A 21,965-nucleotide genomic window follows, 5' to 3' on the forward strand; every position below is an offset into this window, starting at 1 on the left:
GCATAACAATTATCGTTCTGATTTCATGCTCTGAAAGTCATTTCCAAGACCACCTACAGGTTCCAAAATGGTCTTTCCTGTTAATAATTCAGATCTTATATAAAAGTCACTTCCAGAAGTCCTCCTGAAACCCCATAGACTCAGATTCTGTGAAGTTATATCATAGTGGTCTGTATAACTAGTCTTAAAAACTAATTCATCACACTCTTTGGACATGACTTCTTAAACATCTGCTCACCACTTTATTCTTGAACTTTAGTACATTATATTTATTGGATAAATCAAGCTTTGATTTTTTAAAGCCTTGCTTTTTGCCCTCTTTCTTAACTTCCACAATATTAGTTCTTCTATTATGAAGGTCTCTATTATGCTGCAATTGCTTCAGGAGTGCTATTTTTATTCTCTCAAATAGATTATATGTTCTTTGAAGAGAGATATTATTTCTTTTTTCTCCCCTCTAGTTTCCACAGCATCCAACATCTTCATTAACAAATTAGAAGTGTTCCCTAGGGATTTGTTGTTTGATGGATTGATGAACAAGATAGATTTAACAAACCAAATTTCATGGATCAAGATAATTACCAAATAAAATAGAATGTAAGTTGTTAATTATGGAGTAGAATGCAAAATTGATAAGAGAAGGTAGAAAACCCATATAAGCTAAAGTTATTAGGGAAGAGATTTTGTAGATTTGTGTAATATAAATATCTATAAATCAGAGCAAAGGACATTTTTTAAAAAGTCATCCACTTTAAAAGGAAAGAAAAGAAAAAAACACCTGGAGCCCAAAGCTGGAAAAATTAAAAGAACAAAATAATTAATGTAATACTGGATTCTAACTCAAAGCATAAATCAAATATATATGTGCCTATATTGATATAAATAAATTATTGAAAAAATAAATAAATGAGGAGAAGGGACAAATCTTCCTTACAGAGGATATCTAAATAATATACACAGGTATTTTGCTCCTTCCAGTAAGTGGCACTAAATTCCCTCCTCCTTGACCGTGAGCAGGACTTAAGGACTTGCTTCCAAAGAATATACTATGTGAAGAAAAAAAAAAATAGTAACTTTATAATGAGGAAACTTAGAAGACACTACTATAAACAAGTAATTGCCAGTAGTAAGTCATATCAATATAATATACTCCTGACATAGTGTGGTGGATGGACACTTCGCCTCTGATTTCTGCCCCCAAACCTATAACACTATCTAATTATGAGAAGTTAAAGGACATTCTGCAAAATAAATTATCAGTGTTCTTCAAAATTCTTCATGTCAGGTCAAGAAATGTATGGGAAGACTGCAAAACTGTTGTAGACAGGAGGAGAACAAGGAGACATGAAAATTGAATGCAGTGTGATATCCTAATCTGGATGGTGGAGCAGTAAAAGGACATTATTGGGAAAACTGGTAAAATCTGAATAAAATCTGTTGTTTAATTAATACTAATGAAATAATTTTTTTTTTTAGTTTTGAAAAATGTATAATGTTTATGTAAGATGTTAACATTAAAGGAAACTTGTTGAAAGGCATATAGAACTTGCTCTACTCTCTTTGCAACTTTTCTATAAATCTAAAATTATTCCAAAATAAAAAGTGTAAAAGTTTACTAAAATTATATATCCATATCTAACCATATCTATGTATTATTTTATATATAGTGTATATTAATATTAAGTATCCATAAATATATATTTATATAAAATATATTTTTAAATATAAAAATATAAATACATGTTTCTATATATATATCTATGTCTAACTCAGGAACTTTCCATCAAAAACTCAAACTATGAAGGTATTTAGTTAGCATTCTTAATTCTGAAAAAAAAAATCATTCTTAAGTACTAGGTAACTGTGACTTTAAAAACCAATGGAAGCAGATGTTCCATAAATGCTTATTGATAATCATATAGTTTCTAGCCTTGTGTTAAAAAAGACTCACTCATAACAGCTCCTCAGTAAAAGTACATGAACACACATGTACACACTTATGCATACCTGCAGAACTAAATCAACAAAACATAAGAGTAAGAGCGGGAGCTCTGACATCAGATTCACTGAACTAGAATCCCAGTTTCTCATAGCAGTAGTGTGCTCATTAGCAAGGTCCTTCTTTAAGCCCCAGGTTCAGTAACCGTTAAAAGGGGACAGGAATATTTCTTACATCACAGTATTATTCTGAGTTATAAATGGGATCATACATGCAAAGTGCTTAGAATTGGTACATAGTAGGCACTTGTTCAATGGTTAGATATTAATATAATTATTTTTGGCATCTAATCTGGGTCTACCATGAAAATGTTTTTTTCCATTTCCTCACAGAGTAAGATAGGAATTAATATGCAGTGAGAAACTATTAAATGCCACGTACTATGCCAAATACATTCTCATTTAATTCTTTCCACAAACAAATAAATTGGTATATCTCCATTACAGGAATGAAGAAACAGTGACTTAGAGAATTTAAGTAACCTGTCCAGATTTAAAACAGCAGTAGAGAAAGGAGCTGGATGCTTAATTTGGCCTGCTTAACTCCAAAATCCACATTTACTCTGGGAAGTTTATTTTACTGATAATTTTTATTATTTATGGGTCTGAGGTAATTAGTTTAAATGAAAACTAAGATAAAACCATGACTGGCATATAGAATACCCTCTTAATAAAAGTCTGTTTGTATTTTTAATTTGTAACAGTTAATATAGCCTAAGTAGAAAGAGTAGATTATTTTTATATAAAACTATATTCTTATCTGATAAAATAGTCTTTCAGCTCCACAAATTTGTTTCAGAAAGTCTTTATATTTCTAATTGTCTTCATAGCCTTGTTTTGTTGTATTAAAAATAGCTTTTGGAGCTTGCATTCTTGTCATTTACTGAATTCTTCCCAGTTTTAAAATCTAATTATATTATCCATAAAAAAAAAAGAATACATAGCAGAAAGCATAAATACATTTAGGTTAAAAGTTGATGAAAACTTTATAGATTGTGAAAAGTAATTTTTCCTAAAAAATACTTTATCTTATAGAAAATAGATAAATATGCCATTAAATGGATAGTTTGTATAGCATACATATCACAACTAGTAAGATTATTTAGAAAAAATGGAACATTTTAATGATAACAGTGGTTTGTTTTGAGAATGCATGCAAGCTTTGGAAGTTGTGGCAGAAGTAACATACAGGACAGTAGGAGAGCTAGATCTCCGGAAGTCCTTTCCTGCTCCTAAATTCTCAAGTGCTGTATATGATTGGGTAGCTCATGTTTTTTCAAGCATTCTTTCCCAAGGGCTTCATCCAGGATGGTATTCACAGCAGGCAAATCCTTGTTCTGCGGGATATGCTTGCAACTGCAGGATCTGAAGCTCCTTCCAGTGTACTCCTGGATTATCGGCGATGTTCACAGGATGTCTCTCCCACGTGTTCAAATACAAATCCTTCAACTACAACATAAAGGTCCCATTTTCTTCTCTTTCCCAGGTTCCCGCTGGAGAAACTGGATGCTGAAATTTAACTCGCTGGTAAGCCCAGCAGTGGGGGCCATCAGAGAACTCTTCAGCAACTCCAGGCTGTGGGAAAAAATTTTCTGTCAGTTTTGTATTACGCCTCCTCACGTGGGAACCATCCTATTTATATCTCTGACATCACAAAGCTTATTATTCAAACTGTCACTTTGCTTTTAACCAATTTTTCACCTCCCCCCAAATTTTTGTCCCCCCATTTTTCATGATTCAAACATACCATCATGACTGAGGAGGAGAAATTTATATGTCTCCTATGCAAACACATAGGTGGTCTTTCAAGATGGGGGGCACTAATAACTGAAAGATGATTTTGTTAAGTTTTTCTTGTATGCAAGAGCCAGGAGAAAGCTGAATTGTCTGTGCAAAAATAAATAAATAAATCTAAAAATATGAAGTACTTCGGAAAAATACTAATTTTTTCTCTTCTCAGTTACTGTTAAGTACATTTTGTTTCTCCTTCACTCTCCCACTTCTGCCAGGGTGTCATGCCATGCCCACCACCTAGTATTCCTGGACACATCCCCTCAGTGGGACACTGCTTCATCTGCAAAAACTGAAAAGTAGATGCAGGATAGACAAATTACCATGCTACTCTATTTTCCTATTTCTTTATTCATGACAAGTCCATCACTCAAGAAGCTTTGCGTGTGTTTCATATTGACTTTTTGAAGGATTAGAGTCGTTTAATGAACTTTTTATAAAGATTTAGAAAAATTAAAATTGTAGGCTGTATGACATTTTTATTCTCTTAAAGGCAACACCTTAGGAGATTAGAATAGAGTTTAAGCAGTGAAATAACACGACCAAATTTCATTTAGAAAATAGAAATGGTAATAGAGAAGTGATTGTATTAGTGAGTATAAGAGTGAAGTTAATGAAAAATAACTTCATTCATAAAGAAGATGCATATTTACAAGTAATCAATATATCAATCAGTACATTTTAAGAATTTATTACTACTACGTATTTTTAAAAAGTATCTAAGACCACAAAATCTATTCCCAGAAACATGCACAAAATTTCACAATTTTAAGGTTGTATCTATCTCATTTTCCATTGGAATTGGGATAACTTTGGCTGCAAGTAAGAGAAAATACCAAATTAAAATAATTCAGATAAGAAGAAAAATTCATTGTCATACTTAACATTAAGTTCCAAGGTTGGTGATATGGTCTTTCAAACATATTACAATGGACGTCAGTACTTTTTGTCTTTCTTCTCTACCATCCTTGGCATGTCAGGTTGCACTTGGACTAGTCCTCTTTATGGATACAAGATAGATGCATCAGGTCCCAGAACAGCATTCAGATCTGACAAGGTCCAGCTGAAGAACAATGATGATTTTTCTGTGTGTGTCTCTTTTACCAGGGAAGAAACCTTTCCTGGAACCATTATTCCCCTCTCCAGACAACTTCATTCCATGTTTATTGCTAGGATTGGTTCATATATCCATTCTTCAATCAATCTCTTAGAAGAGGAATTAAATTTTTATTAGGTAGTTAAGATGATTCATATAGAGCTGTGCTAAAATTTAAACAAAATTGAGACACTTCTAGCCAAAAACAAAGAAGAATAAGGTGAGTGAATTGACACTCAACAGTTAAATTTAAGCCACATAAAGACTGAATATTTTGGACACTAGTTTAAGAAACCCCCAGCAGAAATTGTAAAGAAAACCGTGCAGTCCATATTTGTATAGCACGCAGAACAAAACTCACATTTTAGGGATAAGCATAGAAGGAGAAATGAGATAGAGAATTGATAAAAAAAATACAGTGATGAGTAGAAATCAGATGGAACAAGGTCTCTCAACCTCAAGGTGAAGAGTTTCAAGAAGAGAGTGGTCAAGTGCTTTAAATGCTTCAGATATAACAATAAATATGTGCAGAAGGAAGTTCTACTCAAATACTGCCACATAAATACAATTTTTACTTTTTTACATTGTTAAAAGTGAAAATTTTCACCTCTGAACTACCAAAGAAATATTCACTCTATTTCTAGGAACTCAATTCTCCCTGCTCCTCTATACTTTTCAGTATTTGGTGTCACGTGCATTCTCCGTTATGCCCGACTTTAAGATTTACTTACACCGTTAGTCAAAGCAGGAATACTCTCCCTCCCTTATTATATTTATTTAAACACCAGTCATTCTTCAGTGACTACTGTGAGTCCCAATTCTCTGTATACCAAAGCCTAAAATGAGTTGCCTTTCTCAGTGAAACTTTCTTTATCCCCTGCAAACCATGTTATTCTCTCCAAGGCAGCATAGAAGTTGAGAATTTAAAGAAGACTGACCTGATTTTGAATCTCTCCTTTGATGACTGTTTGGATGATGTTAGTCAGTTCAATACATTGTCCTGGTCTCAGTTTCTTCCTTTGTAAATTAGGGATTCAAAATTCCTCTTTTCTAGAAGAGATGTTTTATAGATTTCAGTTAAGTACTGTACATAAAGTGCTTGAACCAACGCATGACACAGTAAACTTTCAATAATTGTTATCAATAAACAAAATATTGTGCATTTAATTTACCACTTGTCAGTTTTCTATTATTTATCTCCCATTTCTTCCAAGCCCTCACTATCAGTTTCACAAATGGAAGTTCATCTCTCTAGCTAAAATGTATGGATTAACACAACTAAGGGAAGTGGTTCTCATGCTTCACTGTGCAGAATAATGACACAGAGACTTGGTTAAAATGGAGATTTCTCTTCGCTGCCCCGTAAAGACTTTGATACAGAATAATTATGTTTGTGGCCAGAATATTCATGCTTAACACATTTTCCAGATGATTCCAGTCAGGTAATCCATGGATGGCACGCAGGGAAGCACTATCCTACAGTTGAATGGGATAAGGAACAAGTTTCGACAAAAACTCACCAGGAGGAATAAAACAATGAACTCAAAATTTTTCAAGTGTGCTATACTATAAGTCACATAGTCTTGAAATTAAATGTCAAGAAGATACTCCCTCCCTTTTGTATGTGAAATTGTTTTGTAATTGCTAAAATGATGTACAAATTTGAGTTACTATAATTCTAACCTATCTGAAGAAAGTCGTAGTTTTTACATGTCTCACAATAGTACTTGAAACATAGTAGATGATCAGTAATAATGGATTTATCTATTGATTTACCATCACAATTAAAACAGCTCATATTCAAGCGTGAACATATTCTAAAACAAAGAATAACAAAGAATTAAACAAAGAATTGTGTCAACATCCCAGTGTAAAACGATCCTTTAATGTAGTCTTTAGTAGTTTGCTTGGTTTCCTTTATAAATGCATAGTAATAGCCTTTCTAACACTTCTCTAAAATATTAATAACCATTTTTATAGGTTTTTTTAAACTAGTCGTAGAAGCAATGAAGATACAAAGTTGATATGGTGCATAGGTCAAACATTCCCTCCTGAGACACATTATGCCCTGCATTACATTTGTTTAACTCTCCAGGGCTACATTTTCCAGTAATGTGCATGGATAGGTCCATTATCATCCAAGGTAGTTGAACATTAATGAATCACTCAGCATAAGAAAAATAATGTTCCATATCTTTCTGCATTTTCTAGGAATTCATCTAACAGTAGCTGGGTAAGTATAAAAGAATCTTCCCTGAATAGTTATTTTTATTTTTGATCTGGTTTGGATACATGCATTAGTGTGTAAAGTATGATTAAATTCATTGGATTTTTAAGAGAGTGTCTCCATGTGAGAAATATGAATTCTCATTCTATTGTTTTCTTTGAATATGAAAAATTAACAGAGATATATTTTATTTTCCCCTTTTCAACTGTGCTGTGTGTACAGCCAGATGAAAGGAAGACAGGTAAAATCTCTGCAAGTCATGACAAATGCAGGAAGGGAATTAGTGTTTAATTAATTGAACAGACCTTCTTGATTTACAGCACTCTAATATTGAATAGGATCAGTTTAAGAATAACTACCCTTATAATGTGACTTTTTTTTTTTTTTTGACATACTGTGATCATGGGATCCCCAGGCAATATACACATCAACATATTTTTCAAAGAAGAATGATATGTGACATTTGGTTGGCTAAAGAATGCAGTTTCCTAATATTTACTTTGAGAGTTTTCCAGATATCTCATGGGGATCAAGATTTCTCACTCACAGAAATTTGGAAAATTTTTGCAGCAAGAATGTATTTACATATCCCTGTGCTTGATGTACTTTAAGGATGGCCTTCAAAGATTCCCACTTCCTGGTATTCACACCTTTGTGTAATTCCATCCGTTTCAGTGTGAATTAAATTTTATAATTCACTTTATTTTTTAATTTTAGAACTTTTTTATTATCCCACTTTCCCTCTTCCCCTCCTTCCAGCCCCAATCCTAAGCACCTACTAATAGACGTTCTGTCTCTATTGATTCCCTATTCTGGACTTTCATATGAATGAAATCATATATTATGTGACCTTCTGTCTGGTTTCTTTCACTTAGCATAATGTTTTCAAGGCTTATCCATGTTATACCCTGTATGAGTACTTCATGCCTTTATATGGCTGAATAATATTTCATTGTATGGATACCACATTTTGTTTATACATTTGTCAGTTGATGGACATTTGAGCTGTTTCCACTTTTTTGCTATTTTGAATAATGCTAATGTAAACATTCATATGTGAATTTTTGTTTGGACATATGTTTTGTTTCTCTTGGTCATATACCCAGGAGTAGAATTACTGACTCTATGTTTAAGCTTGTGAGTAATCGCCAAATTATTTTCCAAGGTGGCTTCGTTACTTTACATTCTCATACACTTCTGAGGGTTCTGATTTTTCCATGTGCTCATTAGCATTTGTTATTGTCTGTCTTTTTTTATTTTAACCATCCTAGTTTGTCTAAAGTGGTATGTTACTGTGGTTTTCATTTGCATTTCCCTAATGACTAATCATGGTGAGCCACCTTTTCTGTGCATATTGGCCATTTGTATAGCTTCCTTGGAGTAATCTATTTTTTTAATTGGGGTATAGTTGCTTCACAATGTTGTGCTAGTTTCTGCTGTACAGCGAAGTGAATCACCCATATGTATATACATATCCCCTCCCTTCTGGATTTCCCTCCCATCTAGGTCACCACAGAGCTTCAAGTAGAGTTCCCCACACTATACAGCAGGCTCTCGCTAGTTATCTACTCCATACATGGCAGTATATACATGTCAATCCCAATCTCCCAATTCATCTCACGCCCCCATTTCCTGCTTGGTGTCCATACGTTTGTTCTCTACATCTGTGTCTCTGTTTCTGCTTTGCAAATAAGTTCATCTGTACCATTTTTCTAGATTCCACATATATGCATTAATATACGATGTTTGTTTTTCTCCTTCTGACTTACTTCACTCTGTATGACAGTCTCTAAGTCCATCGTGTCTCTACAAATGATCCAGTTTCATTCCTGTTAATGGCTGAGTAATATTCCACTGTGTATATGTAACAATTCTTCTTTATCCATTCATCTCTTGGTGGACATTTAGGTTGTTTCCATGTCCTGGCTATTGTAAATAGTGGTGCAATGAGCATTGGGGTGCATGTGTGTTTTTGAATTATGGTTTTCTCAGGGTGTATGCCCAGTAGTGGGACTGCTGGGTCATATGGTAGTTCTATTTTTAGTTTTTCAAGGAACCTCCATACTGTTCTCCATAGTGGCTGTATTAATTCACATTCCCACCAACAGTGCAAGAGGGTTCCCTTTTCTCCACACCCTCTCCAGCATTTATTGTTTGTAGGTTTTTTGATGATGGCCATTCTGACTAGTGTGAGGTGATACCTCACTGTAGTTTTGATTTACATTTCTCTGATAATTGGTGATGTTGAGCATATTTTCATGTGTTTGCTGTCCATCCGTATGTCTTCTTTGGAGAAATGCCTATATAGGTCTTCCTCCCATTTTTGGATTGGGTTGTTTTGTTTTTGATATTGAGCTGCATGTGCCATTTGTACATTTTGGAGATTAATCCCTTGTCTGTCGCTTCATTGGCAAATATTTTCTCCCATTCTGAGGGTTGTCTTCTCATCTTGTTTATGGTTTCCTTTGCTGTGCAAAAGCTTTTAAGTTTCATTAGGTCCCAGTTGTTTATTTTTGTCTTTGTTTCCGTTACTCTAGGAGGTGGGTCAAAAAAGATCTTGCTGTGATTTATGTCAAAGTATGTTCTTCCTATGATTTCCTCTAAGAGTTTTATAGTGCCCAGCCTTACATTTAGGTCTTTAATCCATTTTGAATTTATTGTTGTGTATGGTGTTAGAGAGTGTTCTAATTTCATTCTTTTACATGTAGCTGTCCAGTTTTCCCAGCACCACTTATTGAAGAGGCCATCTTTTCTCCATTGCATATTCTTGCCTTCTTTGTCAAAGATAAGGTGACCATAGGTGTGTGGGTTTATCTCTGGGCTTTCTATCCTGTTCCATTGATGATTCACTTTTAACAAAGGAAATATGACAGGTAATGGGTTGTCACTTCCATATTAGTGGCACTTTCTTTATCTCTATCCCTTGATCAATTTGATGAAACCAGCTGTTATGTTATGAGGTGACTTACAGAGAGAACTTTGGGGAGCCTCCAGCCAACATACAGACCAGCCAACAACTGAGTCCTATAATTCAAAAGCCCAGGAGAAAATGGATTATGCCAACAACCACGTGAGTGAGCTTGAAAAGAAATTCTCCCTAAAAGGAGCTTTGAGATGACCATAGCTTTAGCCTATACTTTGACAGCAGCCTTGCGAGATATCCAGGGCCACAGGACTCAGCTAAATCATGCTCAGATTACTGACTCATAGAACTGTGAGATCATAATTATTTGTTGTGTTAAGCCACTAAGTGTTGGTATGATTTCTGAAGCAGCAATAGCTAACACACTCCCATATCACTGGTACTGTTCTATATGCAAATAATACAAAATTAAGAGAACATATAATTTACTTTATAGCGTTCCTTTCTACTAAATGCAATTATTGTCAATTAAAGTATAGATATGTTGTGCTTTTTCAAATATGTAATATTTTCAAAAATTGCCTATATTTATCACAATGATTCTACTTTCTTCTAATATATTTGTTGTTGAAAAATACTAAGACATAAGCAATATTTTTAAATGTCTTCTCTATTTATGTTTTCCTAAAATTTACTAAATTCAATCTATATGACAGTAAACAACCAGTGTATATGTGTACTAGATGTGGAGTTAAGAAGAAATCAATTATTTTATATGTTACTTAAAGTCAGAATTTTAAATAATTTCAAAGACATATAAATTCTCCATGTGCTGTTAGAACACAGTAACATTTTAATATATAATTTTAGAAACATTTTTATTTTCAGAAATTAAGGAACTCTATGAATATAACCAATATAAAACAGATAAAATGCTATACAATAATAATGACATTTTAAATACATACTCATATGCACACAGAGACAGAATAATTTTTTAAATATAATCTATCAGCATTCTCATCTGGAGAAGATTCCATAATGTAAAATATTGTGGATGATGCAAATATATATACTACTAGATTTAGATTGGATTTATGAGTGTTAATTATTCTTGAGTGTCTCATTTGCTATTTTAAAATAAGATAGGTATTATTATTTACTGAGGTAAAATCTATTTGAAGCAATTCCATTGTACTATTTTATTCAGCCAGTTTATATTAAAAATAAAAAATATAAAATAAATAAGCTAATTGCATAAAGTAACAGAAATTTTCTTATATTTAATATAATGCAGTATACAGAAAATGGACTATAAGAATTCTCATGGAGATATTTTGCAACAGTCTAATGTGAAGTAAAAATGAATTAGTTAAATCTTTACATCAAATATTCAGAACTCTTTGTTTTATTTTATTTTGTGTTATTGAAATGAAGTGTTGTCTGGACTTGTATAAAGAATAATGATATTTTAAATGGAGAAGACTATTTTGAACTATATTCATAATTAGCTCATTAATGTGGATTATCTTGTAATGGTCTAATTTGAAAAATTAATCAATTTTTAAATAGTGTCAGTAAACTTCTAAAGCTCTTCTCACTTTGATCTGAGGTTGAGAAATTATTTGGGAGAGTTCTTCTTCACTTCTTGTATAAAAGCCATCTCTGAGCAGATGGCAAGGCTATTCAACTTTTTCTTTGGAAATACCACTGCATTGATGTTGATTTAACTCTACTGTAAAAAGTTAATTTCACATGCTCACTTTACACTGAAGAATAAATAAGTGTTAATATGGTATATTGTCCTCTAAAATGTAGGAAAAATTGGGGCAGGCAACCGAAAGATACATTTTGTGTTTCTGAAGTGATAACATGCACCTGTTAGACTAATCGTTTCAAAAAATGAAATAAAATCATATGAGTTTATAAAATAATAAAACTAAATTTTATATAAAGAGACATGTGATTTATCAAAGTATTACAATAAATGATTCCATGTAATGTTTTTGAAATTACACAATCTAAAACTTCATATTTGAGGATAGAATTAATTTTTAAAATATTATCTTTATTGAATTATTTAATTTAAAATTTTATTATATTGCAGAAATAAAGCTAAATTGAAGATCTTTTGTCACTAAAGTTAGATGTTAATCATATATTTTGCTATGCTATTATCTTTACTTTAAACAAATAATTTTTTGAAGATCACTGCCAAGTGCCTTTATTTTTTTAATTTAATTTAATTTTTTTAATTGAAGTATAGTTGATTTACAATGTTGTGTTAGTTTAAGGGGTACAGCAAAGTGACTCAGGCCATATATATACATATATATATATATATAATTATTATTCAGTTATATATATATTATTTTTCAGATTGTTTTCCATTATAGATAATTATAAAGATATTGAATATAGTTCCCTGTGCTATACAGTAGGTTCTTGTTGTTTATCTATTTTATGTATAGATAGTAGAAGACATACAGATAGCCAACAGGTGCATGAAAAGTTGCCCAACATTGGTAATTATTAGAGAAATACAAATCAAAAATACAATGAGGTATCACCTCACACCAGTCAGAGTGGCCATCATCAAAATGCCTACAAATAATAAATTTTGGAGAGGGTGTGAAGAAAAGGGAACCCTCTTGCACTGTTGGTGGGAATGCAAATTGGTGCAGCCACTGTAGAGAACAGTATGGAGGTTCCTTAAAAAAGTAAAAATAGAGCTATCATATGATCTAGCAGTCCCACTCCTGGACATATATCTGGAAAAGACAAAAACTCTAATTTGAAAAGATACATGCATCCCAATATTCAGAGCAGAATTATTTACAGTAACCAAGACATGGTAGCAACCTAAGTGTCCACTGACATATGAATGGATAAAGATGTGGTACAATGGAATATTACTCAGCCATGCGAAATGAATGAAATAATGCCATTTATAGCAGCATGCATGGACCCAGAGATCATCACACTAAGTGAAGTAAGGCAGAGAAAGACAACTATCATATGATATCACTTATACGTGGAATCTAAAAAATAATGATATAAATGAACTTATATACAAAACAGAAAAAGACTCACAGACACAGATAACAAACTTATGGTTACCAAAGGGGAAAGGGGGGAGGGATAAATTAAGAGTTTAGGATTAATAGGTAAACACTACTATATATAAATAACTTTTTAAATTTGGCAAAATCACAAATTTTTATGCTTAGCTTCAACTTTAACATTGATGTGAATATTTCTAATTTCTTCTCTTCTCCTTCCTACTAGTGTAGTACCAGATATTAGCTTAACTAATGTATCATTTGACTTTTCCCATATCATAAGTTAAAGTTTAGCATCCAAAATCTAAATGTCTTCCCAATGGCCACTTCATTTTAGTTTATAATTTATTAATGCCAATGGGTGGTAATCTCTTTAAATATGTTAAGGTGTTTTATGATCATAAAAATTAATTCAGCTAGACAGTAGAATTTCTTAGAAATTCATCTCATGAAAAAATAAATTATGCTTACATTCCTGTGCTATAGAAACTATATTTTTCTATTCATGACGTACAGTATCACTTCTCTACCTTTTTATGATCATACAAATTTACATTTTTTTCTATAATGACAATCAGAAAAGATAACATAACACCTTTACTCCTATTTATATCATTCCAAGTGTATCTCTTCTAAGCTTCCACAAATCTTTCTAGAGAAAATGCCCACATGCATACAAACACACACATATGCACAATTAAATGAGGGTGTTTTATTTTAGTAAAGGCAACATACAGGGCACAAATCCACAGGTGCAAGTAGTCAGAGCATGCATTATATAAAGTTGGGAACCTCAGGAAGGATTACTCATATATATAGTGCACAAAGGATGGCTTGATTTTTCCATCACACTTGCACAATGGAATATTGTCTCAAATATTGTGTCTCAAATATTGTTAATTTTAATGTGACCAGCTGATATAGGGACCATTACAGACATTACACAATATCTCTGCACCACCATTATAAAGAAATAATTGGTAGGTTAGAACATTCCCCCCATAGGGGCACATACACATGAAGAGGGCTGCCCATCCGAATAAGGTTCTAGGAGTGCAGGATCATAGTTGTAGTGGTCATATATTTGCACAATATAAATCACATTATTTGTGTCTGTTGAAAATCCTTCCCTGGATTCCCATTGTATTTAGGTTTAAATCTAAATCATTTAGCATTTTACCTGCCTCCAAGCCTGGTACCAATTCAGCAATCTCATCTGTGGCAGTTGACTCATCATTTTGTGTGTTCTGACTACACTGTTTCTCAGTTCCTTGAAAAAAAAATTTCCTTTCTTATCATTTTTCATCTGATATTTTCTGAATATTTAACCTTCCCCAAACTCTGACCCTTTGCTTATTATAGGCAATCCCTGCTCATCGTTCAGATTTAAGCATAAATGCCATTTTTTAGAGAAGCAGAGAACTCATTACTGTCTCCTAGGCACATGATTTCTTAGAATACTACAGCTGCCTTTCACAGTATTAGCAGAAGACTTATAGCCAGTGTTTCCTAAAGTTTATTTTATACTTTGTTTACTTACAATTTAACTTTAACTTTATCTTTCTATCAGAAAATATTTTTCTATATACTATGTCCTCAGTGTTAAGGCTTGAACAACTTAAAAAAGAAAGTTAAATTTTTACTTTTATGTTAGCTTCTTGATAGTCATAGTAAAAGACACATGACCTTTGAATTGCAAGTGCCATATATTTTTGAACAATAAAAAGACTTGGGATTTCAAAGCTTGGCTGTTTAATAATAACTATTAAATGTCTGAATAAAAAATTATCTCTTAAACAAAAGAATCAATAGGATTGGAAAAACTGAGGAATGATATAAGAGCAGTTTCATACTCCAAATGTATTTTGTAGTGGGTTGGAGATGACAGAATTGAGGAGTCATTTGTGTAGTTCACTGATAATGGCACCATATACATTGGCCATATCTAGTGTAAAAAAATGTAGAATGAGAGATGTGGAGAGCAGTAGTTATTTTAAAAAAATTTTAAGGTGCAAGATTTCCAGACTGTGGAGCCCAGTGTGGGGCTCAGACCCGTCACTACTTGAGGAGAATCACTGTAATTGTGATTATTCTTCTGTTTGTTGGTCTTATACTCAGGGGGTGTGGATCTTGACCATACGGTGTCTCCAGCCCTCCTACCCACATCATTGTTGTTTCTTCTTATAACCTTTATGGTGGAAAAATTATTCTGCTAGTTCTCAGGTCATTCTCATTGGTAGTTGCTCTGTAAATAATTGTAATTTTGGTGTGCTCATGGGAGGAGGTGAGCTCAGCCAAGTGTTTATATGCTTTACTAAAGAACACTGAACCTGACCATATTACTTAGAAAAATCAGGATAACTTAGGTTTTAATAGCTTAAAGGAAAATTGGATAAATCTCCCTGCATTTGGATACTCTAATTACAACTTCTCTTTTTTCTTTTGTATGTGGAAAGGAAGCAAATGCCCTTGGGATTTTGCTCACCCAAAAACATGGGGACCACTATCGAGTTGAGTAGGGTATAGCTAACAACTAGACCCCTTGGCATGAGGATACCCTCTTGCCTCAGAGCTATTCCTGAAACTGTAATTTTAATGCCACTAAAGAAATAGTAATAAGATCCCCTTTAACCACCTTGTAACCCATGCAGGAGAAACCCTCCTAAATTCTCATCACACTCAATGCATTTTGACCAGTTGCCTTACCTCCTATGAGATTCTCTTGCTAACTGCTCCTCATTTAACTGTTTCTCACTCTAATAACTTTATCCCTGCCACTCTTCTTCCTTCCTCTACAAAGGAGACTACTCATGAATGTTTGACCTGGACAGATCACCCTTTGACCCCTCATGCTGACTTACAGGAAATTCCTTCGGATAATGCTGATTTCTCATGGTTCACTGATGGTTCTCATTTGAAAGATGAAAGTGGCAAATATTATGCTAAATATGCAATATCAACTCTTTTTGAAGTAATTGAAGCAGCACCATTGACTTTGGCTACTTCAGTCCAACAAGCCAAGCTACATGCACTCTCAGTGTCATGTATTCTAGCCAAAAGAGCCAATATTTACACTGAAAATATATAAGCCTTTGGAGTGTCTCAAAATTTTGGAATATTATGAAAATGTGGCTTTCTTACTTCCAACAGGGATAAAATTTTAAATGGCTCTTATGTCCAAAATTTATTAGATGACATACTCCTACCCTTTGGCTATTAATGTCCCTAATGATGCTAATATTGATTATAGAGAAAGGATGTTCAGTTTCTCCCTCTTGAATTATGCTTTAAATTGAATATCATGGTCTAGTAGAGACTGAGTCCGATGAATAAATATATGTGTCTCCTTCAGTTCATTTATCCATTATCTTCCTGTGACATTGTACAAAAAAAGGGAATAAAGTTGACACACATCAAATACTGATTAGATGAGAAAATCCCACTTAGATTTTGCAAATTTCCTTCAAACTTCTATGACACACAGAAATAGAAATATTTATAAAAGCTAAAACAGTGGTTAGATGGAAAGGATGTTTAGTGGCTTTTATTTTAATTACATACGCCTACCTCCCACAGAATAAAATGTGAAAGATGAGTCAAAGATTTTTATTCCACCTTTTAAAATACAAAGAATCTGGTCAAATCAAAGTTGAAATAGAAGAAATACATGTAGTTTCAGCTAAAAATGTCCTCTCTTATATCAAGATAGCTGTAAAATTAACCTTTCTTTGGAGTTTTGTTTATCTAGTTCTTATAAATATTATTTTTTTCCAGATCTTTCAATCTAAAAATACTTACTGTATAATTTTAGTCTTAATTCTTAGAATACATGATATAAATGTTAACTAATTGTATATTTATGAATATATATTCTCCCTTAGCAAGTTTTTCTTCTTTGTCCTAATTAATTTTATCTAGAAATAACTGTGGTACATAGCGAAAATTATCACAGATTCTTCCCTTCTCTTGAAGATGTGGAGATATTTCTCCACTCATTTAATCTGGGTAGGACTTGTGACTTAACTTTGGCCACAGTATGGTAGAACAGACAATTTATGAGTTCAGATCTAAGTCTCAAGAGGCTTTGTACAGTTATAGTCACTCTCTCTCAGAACTCCAGTAATAAGCACTAGACAACCCTACTTGAGGATGAGAATCAAGGTGGAGAGGCCTCTGCATTGCCTCTTCATAAAACTCTTCCATAGAAGGTCTTCAAAAACATCCAGCCTCAGCCTAATGTCCAGCTGATCACAGCTACATATGGAACTCCAATAATATCCCATATGAAGAATCAGCACATTCATGAGATTTACAAATTGGTTGTGACAAGCAGGATTTCTCACCTGTCTGATATATACACACTCCATCATCCCTGGGATTCTGAATTTGATGGATTTTCCTTCCATAATTAGGTGAGGTTATATAGCACTGTTGACCTTCAGAAATTATCTGGGTGAGCCTGACCTAATCTTACGAGCCCTTTAAAAGTTTTCTCTGGCTACTCTCAAAAGAGTATGCTTAGTAAGATCAAAACATGACAGGACTTTGACTCAGGGGAATTGCTTCATGGCTGAGTCAGAAGGGGATGCACGGCAAAGATTCAAAAGCAACTTCTAGGAACCAAAAGCAGTAACCAGCTAATAGCTAGCAAGACAATGGGAACCTTGGTTCTGCAATTACAAGGAATTGAATTCTTCCAACAACCTGAGAGATTTTGGAAGTGGATCTTTCCTAAGTAAAGCCTGCAGGTGAGGACACAGCCATCCAACACTTTGATTCTGCCTTGTGAGACCTTGATTAGAGATAGAACATGCTGGACTCCTGACATACAGAAATTGTACCATAATGACTGTGTTATTTTAAGTTGCTAAATTCCTGGTTATTTGCTATATAGCAAAAGAAAACTAATTCAAGTGTTGTTTTAAATTGCTAAACTGTGTTGATTTTTTATTATAAAACAAAATCTAACTGATACACAGAGTAGAAATCATAAGCTTGCAGTAGTTGGAGGCTCTGCTGTTGAGTTAGCTAGGTGAGAGCTACATCTCTGATGTAGGACTATATCCTCCTACAAACAATGATTTTTTAAATGTTCATGCAGAGGTAGTAATTCTTTTCTCTTACCTATCTTTTAATGAAGCAAATATTCTCTTTTTGAGTATGTTTTTCTCAATCATAACAAAGAGATAAATAGTTAACATAGTTAATAGTAACAGAAAAGGCAAATAGTTAGCCTGTTTTTTAAATGATTTTCTTTTTAATCCTCAATATTTCCTCTGAAGGTAACCATAGTAACTGTCATTCTAACATAATCTGTAGGTCACTTCAAAAGATTTGAATCACTCATTTGCATATGTGGCTTGTGCCTCCATTCAGCTTCTTGCTTCTCCTTTGCCTTTCAAGTATCAGCTTAAGACAGTAAGTTAAAAATAGAAGGTGATCAGTAAAAATTTTGCTAAATTAATTGCAAGGTTTTTCAGAAAAGAAAAAAAATTCTATGAAATAATATCTCTTGGCTTTCTACCAAGAAACAGCAACTAATCATCTATGTACTATAATGGAAAGTAAATGAATATCAATGATTTTAGCCTATCCATTCCTTTTGTCTTGAATTACTCCAGATAATTGACCACAGTGAGACTCAGTTACAAGCATATGTTTAACAAGGTTTATTAAGGCTAATCTGTGAGAAATCCTCATAGCCAAGACTTTCTCCTCAATATGTCCAGCTTTGCCTATAAGCCTCCATAGAAACAAATCTGGGGGGCACTAAGAATAAAGACAGTGAGAAATTTTAAAAATATTATATACCTTCAATTTAGAAGCGAGTCCCAGAGTAAATTAACACAGGTAAATTGGGATTATAGAAAATTCTGGGAAAGTATCAAATATCATTTATAATTTTTGAAGCTAATGATTTAAAATATATACATGGGGCTTCCCTGGTGGCTCAGTGGTTGGGAGTCTGCCTGCCAATGCAGGGGACACGGGTTCGAGCCCTGTTCTGGGAAGATTCCACATGCCATGGAGCAACTAGGCCCGTGAGCCACAACTACTGAGCCTGCGCGTCTGGAGCTTGTGCTCCGCAACAAGAGAGGCCACGATGGTGAGAGGCCCGCGCACCGCAACGAAGAGTGGTCCCCGCTCGCCGCAACTAGAGAAAGCCCTCGCACGAAACGAAGACCCAACACAGCCATAAAAATAAATTTAAAAAAATAAAAAAATAATAAAATAAAATAAAAAATATATATGTATATTTCTTGTGTTACATAAGTATGAAAAATTTCCTCTTTTAATGTCTGTTACTATACCCTAGAAAGATGCTTATATTATTACTAATTACTCTAGCCTGGAAATATGCCTTTATCCCCAGTATATAACCTGATGTAAGATTTCAAATTTATGAACTTAAAGTTCTTTATAGGGGCTTCCCTGGTGGCACAGTGGTTAAGAGTCCGCCTGCCAATGCAGGGGATGTGGGTTCTAGCCCTGGTCTGGGAGGATCCCACATGCTGTGGAGTGGCTGAACTCATGCGCCACAACTACTGAGCCTGCAAGCCACAACCACTGAGCCTGAGTGCCGCAGCGGCTGAGCTCGCACGCCTAGAGGTGGTGCTCCACAGGAGAAGTCACCACGATAGGAGGCCCGGGCACCGCAGGGAGGAGTGCCCCCCACTCCGATGGCCGCAACCAGAGAAAAGTCCACGCAGCAACGGAGACCCAACACAGCCAAAAATAAATAAAAATTTATTTTTTTTAAAAAAAGTTCTTTATAGGAGATTTTCTTTGTTAGCCTAATTATAACTGTGAATATCCTGCTAAATGCTCAGGATAAGAAAACCAGAGTTAGAATAAGCCAAATGGATACTTTTTTTTGTAGACAGTCTATTATTACAAATAAGTTTTAACTGTAATTAACAATGGAGATAACCATCTATGGCCCAATAAGCAAAAAATAAAACAGGTTACTTTTTCTGAGTCATTTAAGGTTATGCCTTAATAATTTGTGTCATTACATTTCCAGATGCATATCTTCTAGTTGTTTTTATCCAAAATTGACTCCAAAATTGTTGTAGCATAAACAAGAGAAATGCACATTCAAATCTAAGGAAAATGTGAACTCAAATCCAACTCAGAATTTTTTTCCAGTGATATGTTTAAATAATTAACGAGAATGAATTATTGGAAGACAAGAGAGCATATATGATAGTTTTCAAAATTTATTAGGAAAAATACAAACTAAGGAAAATCCCAAAATGCTTCCTAATTTATGAGATTATTTTCTTAAAATGTCAGGTCAAATAAAGAACATAGTTTCTGTCATACTGAGGAGACTGATCACTATTGACTTTTTTTACAACACATGAGAATGCTCCAAATAAAACCTCAATAATTTAGAAAAATGCTTTAAGAAAAATTGAAGATAGAATCATCATTCTGAAAATGAATTATCTAGAATGGACTGTGGTAGAAGATCAGCAAAGATTAGGGTTTAGAAATGAGGCAGAAAGGTTTTACACTCTGGGTAAGCACATTATTTACAGGTAAATAATAATGATGATGATGATGGCAGTGCTAGAATTACTAGCCACCTCTTCAAAATCCACATCTATGGATCAGCTTTAAACAAACAAACATCAGAGTATCTGGCCACACTGACCATTAGCATTCTCAGATGACATAAGTAAACTGGAACTGAAGAGCTGCTTTGTCTTTAAAGAGGGCCCTGCTCACATTTATCAGTGCCCTCAAACTCTCTTTTGAATCATTTTGGTAATTTTCATTTCTGCTTGTCCCCAGATCCATTTGGGTAGGTCATTCTTAAAGGAAAATCCCTGGATCAGGAGTAAACAGACCTGATTTCTAGTCCAGTCCTTTGGTCTTTCCATCACCCAATCCTTCCTTTATTTCTTCTTTCCTCCTTCCTTCCATTCCATTCATTCACACATTCAGCAAAAACGAATCGAGCCTCCCCTGTGTGCCAGCCACTGCACTTGGTGGTGTGTATACAGCAGTGGAAAAGATACAACATCTGTCCTCAATCAGACTACAGTTCAGCCAGGAATAGAGACAGGTAAGAAGCACTAATAACACAGAGTGATGGTTGCCATGTCACCTTCCAGTGTTAAAGGTTCAAACAAGGGACAAAAGTCAGTATATGGGGGTCAAAGAATATCCAACTGAGAAGGAGATGTATAAATAATGAGCCAGAATTAGCCAGATGAAGATTTGAGCAAATTTCAGCCCCAAAATAGCAGTGTGTACAGGTGTAATGTTAAGAGAATAGAAGGCATTTTCAGGATGTATGGGTTCAGTGAAAGACAAAGTGTGCAAGGAAGAAAAGAGGAATAAGCCATTATAAAGAATTCAGATCTTACCCAGAGGGCATGGAGAAATAAACCAAGGACCTTAAGTAGTAGAACAACAGGTCAGCTCATTAATAACTGTGTTCATAAATTCCTAACAAACAAATGTTCACTTGCCTCATATGTACTCTGTGTTCTCTACTGAACAATAACTTTATACTATACTCCACAGAATAGTATGAATACCACCATTTTAGAAAATTTTTCTGTTTATAAAAATTTATTTCAATTGTCTGTTTTATTTCTTAAATGCTGTTGTAATTTCTTCCCTATTAGAACCTGAATAATGTTGTCTTTTGGAAGATCATCTAACATCTAATATGTGCTAGTAAATGTCTGTTGAACTACTACAATATAGTATGGTATTTCCAGGATCCAGGATCCAGATTGATGGACTTCTTTACTCCTGATATTTTAATTTATTTTCCCCAATGTGTGGCTTATCTCCTTCCACTGGCACTTAGAGTTTTTAAATATGTTTATTGTAGTAAAATTGTTACAGAAGAGAACATTAATTATGTGTGTACAGCTCAATGAATTTTTACAAAAAGAAATTCCATGT

This window comes from Balaenoptera ricei, chromosome 5, assembly GCF_028023285.1.
Source record: "Balaenoptera ricei isolate mBalRic1 chromosome 5, mBalRic1.hap2, whole genome shotgun sequence".
In the NCBI taxonomy this organism is placed as follows: Eukaryota; Metazoa; Chordata; class Mammalia; order Artiodactyla; family Balaenopteridae; genus Balaenoptera; species Balaenoptera ricei.